Source organism: Pinus tabuliformis, chromosome 6 (genome assembly GCF_031772625.1).
Source record: "Pinus tabuliformis cultivar Carrire ecotype Pingquan chromosome 6, CPIR1, whole genome shotgun sequence".
In the NCBI taxonomy this organism is placed as follows: Eukaryota; Viridiplantae; Streptophyta; class Pinopsida; order Pinales; family Pinaceae; genus Pinus; species Pinus tabuliformis.
In genome coordinates this window covers 914,982,087-914,992,135 of record NC_142292.1, presented here as the reverse complement: position 1 = coordinate 914,992,135, position 10,049 = coordinate 914,982,087, and positions in this window count along the sequence as shown.

Genomic DNA, 10,049 nt, shown 5'->3' with positions numbered 1-10,049 from the left:
TAGGAACTGCTCCAACGATCCAGGTCCGGGTGTGATGTGGGAACCTTCCAAGACCTTTTACTTTCATGATGTGTTAAATTGCATTTTTAAAATAACATAAGTGAATACATTTGCATGATGTAAAGAAGAGGAACATGTCAATCATCAACGCATGAAAACATAAGCCATTAATAGCAAAGTTGGTCCAGAAGGGACTACGTCTCCGAGCCCTGGTGTCAAGATGGTGTAGGCTGCTGCATTAAGTGCTGTCAATAGTGGTAATGTACATAAGAGGTGATGTCGCTATCATACAAGGAAAATGACCTCATGTAGGAGTGTCTCCAAGAGATGTTCCGCTATAGGAACTCTCAGTCAAAGGGACTCCTATCAGTATGACACAAATTCATGCATGATGATCAAGAGTATCCTACCAACATGGCATAAAAGGGATCTCAATGCAAACATACATGACTTCAACATGAGTATCCCATGAACATACAACAAAGGGATCTCAAAACACAACATGACGAATCATGACAATAAGTACATTCGACAAATGATTCCACATCAAATCAAGCAGGAATCATGGAAACGAGTAAGAAACAAGATCCCACATCAAGTATCAAAAAGGTAACTGTGCAACACAATGCATAGAAAATGAAGTACGCGAATACACTACATATGTCTCACATCCAGGGGCCATTTGAAGAAGAGGATGTCAAACTGCTGATGTTGTTCGAACCATTGATCTCACGACATCGAATCACATGAAAATGGTTGCTCACACATGAATGCTGACACCTACACTCCACTTAGAAAAGTGGATGAAGAATAGAATGAGTAAATGGAAAATCTGAATGCACCATCCGATTTGTGGCGTCGAATAGTGCAAAATTGACTGTCAAATTTCTAAATTCTGAGAAAGTGGAATTCTGGGGCTTAAGGAATCTTTTAGATTCCCCCTAGATTCGTCAAAGATTCCCTCCTCCGGTTCCTCTGAAAATTGGCTACTCAGATCAGGAAACTGACTACGCCATCGAGTTCATGTTACTAAGACGTGAAATATCGACATAAATATTGTCCAATTTGGACACTGCAAAAATTTCACCCTCCTAGAAATTTCGATCAGTCATGGTTCCACCTACATTAAAAATTAGTAAAAAAATATTTTGCCTCATTTTTTGTGCCCTCTCCTTGTTCCTCCTTCTGCCTCGGCGCACTGTGCAAATGAGTGTTTATAATAAATCCCAGGTGGATTAACACATGTAATTAGTTTTATGTAGTGGTAAAAATAGGCATTAGTTGAGGAGGAGTTGGGTGGTCAAACCCCACCCCTCCTATTTTAATTCATGTCTACAACTGCAATTATTATGGTTAGGGGTCGGGTTCACATTGGGTGACCCACCCCCATAATCCTGTGTTTCCTTGGTGCATTTAATGCATTTAATGGGCACATATAAGTTATGGTCGTTTATATGGTGTGATTTTCATGGTACGTGATATGATATGGTACGTTGGTATCGTGTTGGTTGTTGGCACATTACATGAGGCCACCCGGTGGGGGCCGACCCATGTGGGCTGGGCAGGTTCGATCCCCGCCAGCCTCACACTCCATACGTAGTACATGGTGAAGGTTGGGGGGCATTGTGAGCCAAGTCCACCAGAGGTGGCCCGTGCCCACCCCTATATATATATATATATATATATATATATATATATATATATATATATATATATATATATATATATATATATATATGTTTATATATATATATATATATATATATATATATATATATATATATATATATGTTTTATGTTTTAACGTTGGTTGAGGATTGGGAGTCTGGAGGGGTCATGGTCGCCGAACTATTTAATAAAACATTTTTTATAATTGCGGTTGGGTTTGGGGGCCGATAGGGGTCATGGCTCGTTGGCCAAATTTAAATAAATTTTGTTATATGGTTTTTCGGGGTGGTGGGGGTGGTGGCCCGCCACCACATTCATATTATTTTTTTAAATTTTTATTTTAAAAAAAATAGGGCCTTTTTAAAATTTGTCTAACATAAGGGTTATTAGACAAATTAAAGAGGCAACAGTTTCGCTCGCTTTAGGAGCTAGGTTTCATGTCTCGGGGTCGCCAAAATTGTAGGACACTTAAACCTGGCCCACAACCCAACTTTGACTAGAACTTTGACTAGCTCGTTCTCTCTCATACGAGCTCGGATTGATGAAAAGTTTGCATTGCCACAATCAGGACGACCAGATCTACGCTCTGGTCCTAGGTCGAAATCATTCTGATCACTTTGATTTTCGATCGTTCATAAGCCCTCTTTGTCCTGTGTGTGCCTCTAGAGCAACTTGGATCAGTCCTCCCCACTGAGGAGATTTTTGTCCTCCAAAAGCATGAAAAATAATCCACAACTTTAGATTATACCTTCTCTGCATCACAAGCTTCCTGAAAGGTCTCACTTCCATCTCCTTCACCTTTGTTCTTCGGAGCCTTAAGCAATGTGCTAACACCTGCAACCTCTACAACCTGTAGTACATTGTTTTGAAAAGTACATGCTTCAATTTCATGACCAGCTAATGACCCAAGCATCCCACACTTTCCATGAGTTTATAACACATACTTGGTGGTCAAGTTTACAACAAGATGGATGCAATTCCCCAGCTACGACAATCAGGCCAACATATCATTGTTGCTTCAACAAGTGATGGGAAACACATCATCACTGCAACACATGATTTACAAACATAAGGCCAAACATTATTGTTTCTTTGACAAGTGATGGAAACACGACATCACTTTCACACTTTATCATGCAACACAAAATAAGACCAGACATCATTATTGCTGAACAAGTGATAGAAAACACATCATCACTTTTACATTTTAAAATGAAACAAATTATTTAAAAAACCACAACCATGAAACACTAACATACATAGAAACCATTTTTCACTTATCAATGTGAATGGGTCACCTCCTTGTGGCGGTTTTTATTGTTGAACAACTTCTTCATCTTGTTCATGCACCGACACTTTGTCTTTAAGGCGCTGCTCTGGATAGAGCCTCCAACAAGTGGCTCTTTGGTGGCCACTTTTGTCACAATGACTGCAATAGGTTTTCTTCCTTCAGATCTATTTAACATGTTTCTTTACATGTTGTTGAGAGGGTATTTCACGCCTAATCCTTTTGTGTGCTGCCATTCTTTTTCAACACTTAGAAATTGTATGGTTATGTAATCCACAAAAGGTACATGTTTTTTGATGCCATGTTTTACATTCATCATTAACAACATGATTATAATCGAAATGAACATTCGAAGATTGAAATTGGTTATACCTTTCCTTGTCACCTCTAGTGTAAGTATGGAAATAAGAGCTTGCTTCAGCTCTTTCTCTACAATGGAAATTGCAATGGGATGATGGGGATGTGTTCCCATCATTCTCTTTCCTTGACGATTTCGATGATGTCTCGGAAGAATCTGACACAACTGAGCATTTTCCTTTGGTGTGTCTCAAGCCTGCAAGTTGAGGTCTCTGCACAACCTCCAATGGTTGAGTTATGCCTTGGTTATTAACACCAATTTTTTCTTTTTCCTCCTTGTGCCTCGTCTTGGTAAGGAGCCTCATGTTTTTCCTTGTAATCGGGATCTCCAAATCTCCAACAAAAATCATACTATGTGAAGATGAAACCAAAAGGAAATCAACATCTTTTAGCTCCTCTATCCATTTGGAAAGGACTGACGAGGGCTTCTCATCATTTGCTATTGTTGGTTCACTAGTTGTCTCAGCGCATTCCCCAAATTCCTTTCTGACATACCCAAGTCCTCCCTTACGGGGTAATTCTTCTACTTTGATGGGGTTGACAATGCCTTGGCCATTAACACCCAAGCCTTTTCCTTCATAACCCATTCTCTTCAAAAGTTTGGAGCCCTGTGGTATGATTTTCAAAAATAGTGAAATCATCATCAGGAAACATACATGAAGATGGATAACTACTTTTTACCTTAGATGGGTCAAGCTGCAGCTTTTCCAAGGCCTCGTCCTTTACTTGCAGCTGTTGTAGCAAACTTTGTTTTTTCTCTTTCCCTTTATTGTGCTTCAGTTCCTCCAGGGACTCTTTCTCTTCCTCTTTGTTGTGCTTCAGCTCTTCCAAGGCCTCTTCCATGGCTTGCAACTAAAGTTGCAATCGCTCTTTTTCCTCTCTCTCTTTCTGTAGAGTTTCATACATTATTTCCAACCTTTTGGAAATTTTGAGCATGGTCTCGTACATCGCTTTCTCATCCTTTGTCGTTGCGCGTTCCATTGTTCACGCTTTCAATTCACATCAACACAAGGACCATTCTAATACCACTTGATCCAGGTCTGGGTGTGACGAAGTGTTACAGGGAAAAGTGTCTATTTAGAACTGCTCTATCCCACTAAGGTGTGACAGCTACCTTAGAAACAAACAGAGAAAAGCTACTTTTGTATTTCCTTTATGAATTATAGATAGAGAGGAATAGAAAGAACCAACCTCAGTCTTGCGCTAATCCTTTGATCCAATCCCTCTCTTCTTTGATAGTCTCTAGCTACCTGCTCCCTAGCACGCCCAGCTTCACAAAGTACCTGCAAGATCACAGAAGCATAGTACTATACAAAGACATGGATCTATATTCATAAACAACTTAGGATCAGATTTAAATTGACCATACAAATGTAACAAGCATCAATGACACAAAAGCATGGAGGAGAACTCAAATAGCTTTTATTGATAAACAAGAAAAGATCCAGGAGGAGTTACAACCAGTGGTTCCGACCCAGCATCAACCTCCCAGCAAAGAAGCCCCTCTTCACCTCAAAAAAAGCATAGATCACCCAACAATCTGATGTTTGTCTCTAAAAACCAACAGCAATTCCTTACAATATGAAAAATTCCAGCCTCTGGATCTCTGGGATGAGGGATCCATATATAGATATCTGTAAGGAGGATGAGTCAGATTGTGATTTGATTAGTGTCTTCTCTCTATCAGTTCTTGCTTCCACTTGGAGACTGAGGGCCTCTTACTCATCCTTGGTCGAATTCAGTGAGGCAAGTGTCACAGGAGAAGATTCTGGAAGCTTCCATTGCCTCTCCACCTCGTGGAATGACACTACCATTTGTCATTTCTCGCCCATCGCACCCCACAGAAGGGAGTTTTGAAATGCAACGCACCCTCACAGTGCATTTGGGTGAGATGCAACGCACCTAGCCAGTGGAGCAGCTGTAATGATCTTGTTTTGACCAATTATGAGCAGTTTCTGGTGGAGAACTTCTGGGAGAAGCTGTAATCTGTTGACCTTGTTCCTTTAGGGGTTAGAACAACAATTTTACGGACTTAGGAGCCCTTGGTTTATGGACATTTCATGCTTGGAGTTGTAGGGCACAAAAATGTCTATAACAGTTGCCCCCTAAAGTATGAGGCCATTAACCTTTTGGTGTCAGGTGAAATGCTTTATTATGAGGATCCGAAGTTCTTTCAATGCTGGGAGGAGACCTGTAATAAGATACAATACAATACATTATTTTCATAATATTTTCATGATCTAGCTGAGGCGGGCATTCCCATGCTCAGCTTTATAAATTCATTTTCATGTACATAGGACAGACAACCGTCTGAATGTAGACTGATGATTCTGATAGAGCCATCATCCTTTTGGTAGGATGATTATCTGTTCTGCAATACTATACATTTAATGGCTTTATTTCCCTGAATATATATCGCAGCCCGGGTGGATGAAACTAGATCTGGGGTCTTCAATCTCGTCCGATCTTCACTCGAAGTACAAGTCGATCCATGTGAGAAATGTTCTGAAGTCGAACATGGAAAGACATCGCTTGATTACCAGTCAATGATGTAAACTATTAACAAGCGCGAGAGGAATCACCGACAATGATAATAACCCTCAAGGTACTGCAATACAATTCACGTGGTGTGAATAAAGGACTTGGCGTCGAACACCACGCAAAATCTTTTGGTCGAAGGCCATTGATGTAAACCTGTCACCGGAAGTGAGAAACTTGCCATTGAGGCATGCAAGCTTCAAAGTACTGAATGGGGTGTTCCTAGATCAACTTCTTGGATAATGAGCTGATGTCGACAAGAAGTGATCCATCACAGGAGGGCCTTAATGAATCCCACATCAATGACACGGAACGGAGCAAATGATTTTGATGGAGGTGAAAACGATCTGGTGATATAAGGTTCAGGGTGGCGGTCATGAAAGAATGGAGTATAATGTATGGTAGTGGGTGAGACACATGTGACTTCTCTCGATGACTTCTCTTGAACATATCGGCGACACTGATGTGATGGATTGGTAGCATTAACCCCAAATGTGGATGGTATGGCGTGACCATGGTGATGTGACCGGTGAATGAAACAATCCAACCCGTCTTGGACACGAAGTGGAAGTGTCATGTTCAAGAGCGACTTGCTACCAACAAAGTTTCTTTGAGTTTTCTTCCCAATGTTTCCCCAGTCATTGCTGACCAGTACCTCTTTATTTTTGTCAAGCTTGAGGAGGATAACATATGCTTATTCTATAATTTGCCCTTCGGGCAAACCCATCGCTATGTTTTAACGAGCCTAGCGATAGTGAAACTCGTTCTCGTCTAAAGACAAGTTTGTCGCTATTAATCTTTTTAACGAGTTTAACGACAAAGATAACTCGGTCCTTTTCAATTTTAGAGTGTCTGAAAAGGAACGTAAAGGTAACTCCAAAATTCCTTTTTCGTCATCTAATCCCTTAAGTCCGAAAAGGTATAAAACAATACAGAAGGGATGAATTTTCGATAGTTTTAACGAGCCGAACAAAACAAGCGCTCGATCTTTTTGTGTAATAATCCCTCAGGTCCAAAAAGATTAAAATCTAGAGGAGGGATAGCACTTCCTGTCCCTTTAACGAGCTGGAGAGGCCAATGGCTCGACAATCTTTTCATATTTTACGAGTCAGTTGAAAAGAGCTTAAAGGAGACTCATCTTTTGAGGAACGAGTGATAAAACGGGTAGCAGCTGATTCCAGCTAAGGTTTGGAATTCTCCAATCACGGCAGTGTCACAAGGATGGCTAGTGAAATCACTCTTCGCAGCTGTTCCTCAAAATGGGTAAGCAATCAAATGGAGGTGAATGATCGGCCAATGAAAAAGTGGAGGTGACGGTGCAAACACGACCAAGGCTTTAATGGCTGAAGTACTACATTCACAATGGTTATTTATCGTGGAGTAGTTCATTTTTTAACGAACTTAAACGCGGGTGGAAACATTTGCTCATGTCTTATGTTTATTTTTAAACGAGCTTGAACTATGTGCTAAAACTGCTCGATGCGGGTTTATTTTTTAACGAGCTTGAACCTTATGGTAACACTACTCGATTAATCCAGTCTTGTGATAAGAATGTCTCATATAAAAATGGCAACTTTTAGAGTTTTGCCCCACATCCTTTCTTTATGCAAGTTAGGAAACGACCAATCCAAAAAACAGATAAATGATTGCTCTTTGCTTGCACTCCAAAAGGTTTGCATGCCCCCAAGTATAAAACAAAGTTTCAAGGTTACCCCTTCTTTATTCCGTTAAAACATTTGTTTTACCGAGAGAGGCCTACCTCTTACAGGTTACCCAAAGATTGTTCTATTCACAGCACAAACAAAACATTTCTCTGGTGATGTCTACCGAAATAAACAAAGGTGAGCGGCGATGCCCGCCGACTCACATAACTTTGACAAGAGAATCTTGTTCTAGAATAACCCCCTCTTCCAATCATGGACGGGGGTACAGACTAGTCATATTCTCCCGCGGAAACCTACCCTATACCCGAAGTTTTTCTGCCGAAGCAAACCATGGTGCATGCCCCCTTGGTTTCAGTCATATCCCTCTGAATCACTCGCGCTCATCGGGAGGATGGACTGGAGATTGAGACATTTCTTGCGTGAAAAGACCATTCAGGGATGGTATATGACTATTTGCTCTGTATGATCCAGGAAATGAAAGCTGGTCCACGAGCTTGACCACTCTTCCTTCGTGCAGAAAACACATTACTCTAAAGAGTGAGGAGACAATTGCTCCCATGCAATAAATATAGTCTCGTCCAAGGAGTAGATTGTAATCCAGGGGTCCTCGAACTACCATTACGTTCATGTGAACTGTTTTCCCTCTCAATGTTATGGGCACATCGGGAAGGATCCCTAATGGTTGACTGGTTCCTTTATCAAAGCCTGTCAGATTTTTCATCTCAGGCAAAAGCGATGGCGAACCAAGTGCTTTCCAAGCTGTTGAGGAAAGGATACTCACAGAAGCCCCCTCATCTATGATGGTACCAGCCATAACCATTCTATATATTTGAACAATAATTCAGAATGGTACACTAGCTGGTAAACGGGGTCTGCCTAGTTGATTCCAGTCGAAGGAGACAACTAGGTTGCTTGGAGGTGGGACCGAATAGACGGCTGGGTATGACTCTGACAAACTTCCTTCCTGCGGTAAAGGAACGGGTAAATTGCCCCCATGTTCGTTGGAGTCTGTGCTTATGAAAAGAATTTGGACGGTGTCATCCTTATTCTCTTCAGTGATTGTATCATCTGAAGATGGAACCTCTGAAGTCAAGATCGGGTCAACTACTGCCTCGACCTTTTGACTTTCGTCTAGTATGGATTCACATGGTTCATCTTCAATGACAGATGCTTCGGCCGACCACCTGAGTGGGTCAGCCGGATTTTCAACTAGTGACGGACTCGGCAAGAGTTTTTTATATCCAGGAGGAAGTCGTAACGGTGAAACCGGACAATCATCCAAAACTCTTTTAGCTTCGTCTAAGAAGGGACAACGGTGGACGGCATGATTGCCTTCGCACAGTTTACAAGGAAATCTATATTTTCCTTTTTGTCCTGGGGCTTCACTTTCACTAGTTGACGGTGTGTTTTCAACATGATCATCAGAGGTTGACGACACCGGGTTGTGCAAACGAGGAGACCAGTCCTTTAAGATCCGAGGGATGCAAGGAAAATCTCTGTGATAGTGGTCTCCTTTGCAAATGACACATGGCGATTTAGACCTGGCGGGTGCAGTGTGTGGATTTTCGTTAGACGACACTCGTTTGCCCCCATTCGCTTTTGGCTCCTTCTTCTTCTTCTCTTTCTTCTTCTTTTCCTTCTTCTCCTTAGGTACTTGACTTTTGGCTTTACCAACCCCATCAAGCGAAGAGGAAGGAGGAGAGGAAGAATTAGAGGAAGTAGAAGGTTGGTGGGTAACTCTGGACTCGTCTATTTGCTGATTCGATTGTTCAGGAATTGTGGTGTTCTGAACGACAGAGGTTGAGAAGAGCCATACAAGCATACCAATTGTCAGTCCTGGAAGCGACAATGTGGCCATATGGGGTGCACCAACATCTCCCCAAGAGGAGAAGGGACTAGGATTTCCTCCAAGGGGAATTCCTTGGTTGGTGGACTCCATTTTCTCAACCCAAGATCAACGTAGGAAAGGGGTAATGAATATTCTGTTCAAAATAGATTTTTAGACGCTTTGACACAACTTGTTTTTTCAGTTTTTAAGAGTCGAGAAAAAACAAAAGATGACTCTAGTCGCCTTCGATTTTTAATGAGCTTGAAGTGACAAGTGCTCAGATGGACCTTTTCCGTTAAGGAGTCTGAAAAGGAACGAAAGGGACTACTCTGGAAGTCCTGGTAGAGGGAGTAACAAACCAATCGCAAAACTGCAGAATACTTTTTACGGTACGGCAGTCAATCTTCCCGAATGCTATGTTCAGTGCATTGCGATCGATAGGGTGGCAGACACGGCTTCCTATGGATAAAGGATTTAAGCCTATAGGGGTCTCCCAAAATATACTCGACGGTACGTGGGAGCACAAGTCCGTACTGGCACTTATCGTTTCAAAGTGGAGGAATCACCCAACCATCAGTGAGAACAACAGTTACCAGGCTTTACGACGCCGGAATACGTCTCTAGCCTAGACCTCTAAATGTTGTGCGTTAAGTTCCAAAGCGTTGTTAGATTCATTGAATTTATTTTAAGTTGATCTTGTTTATGA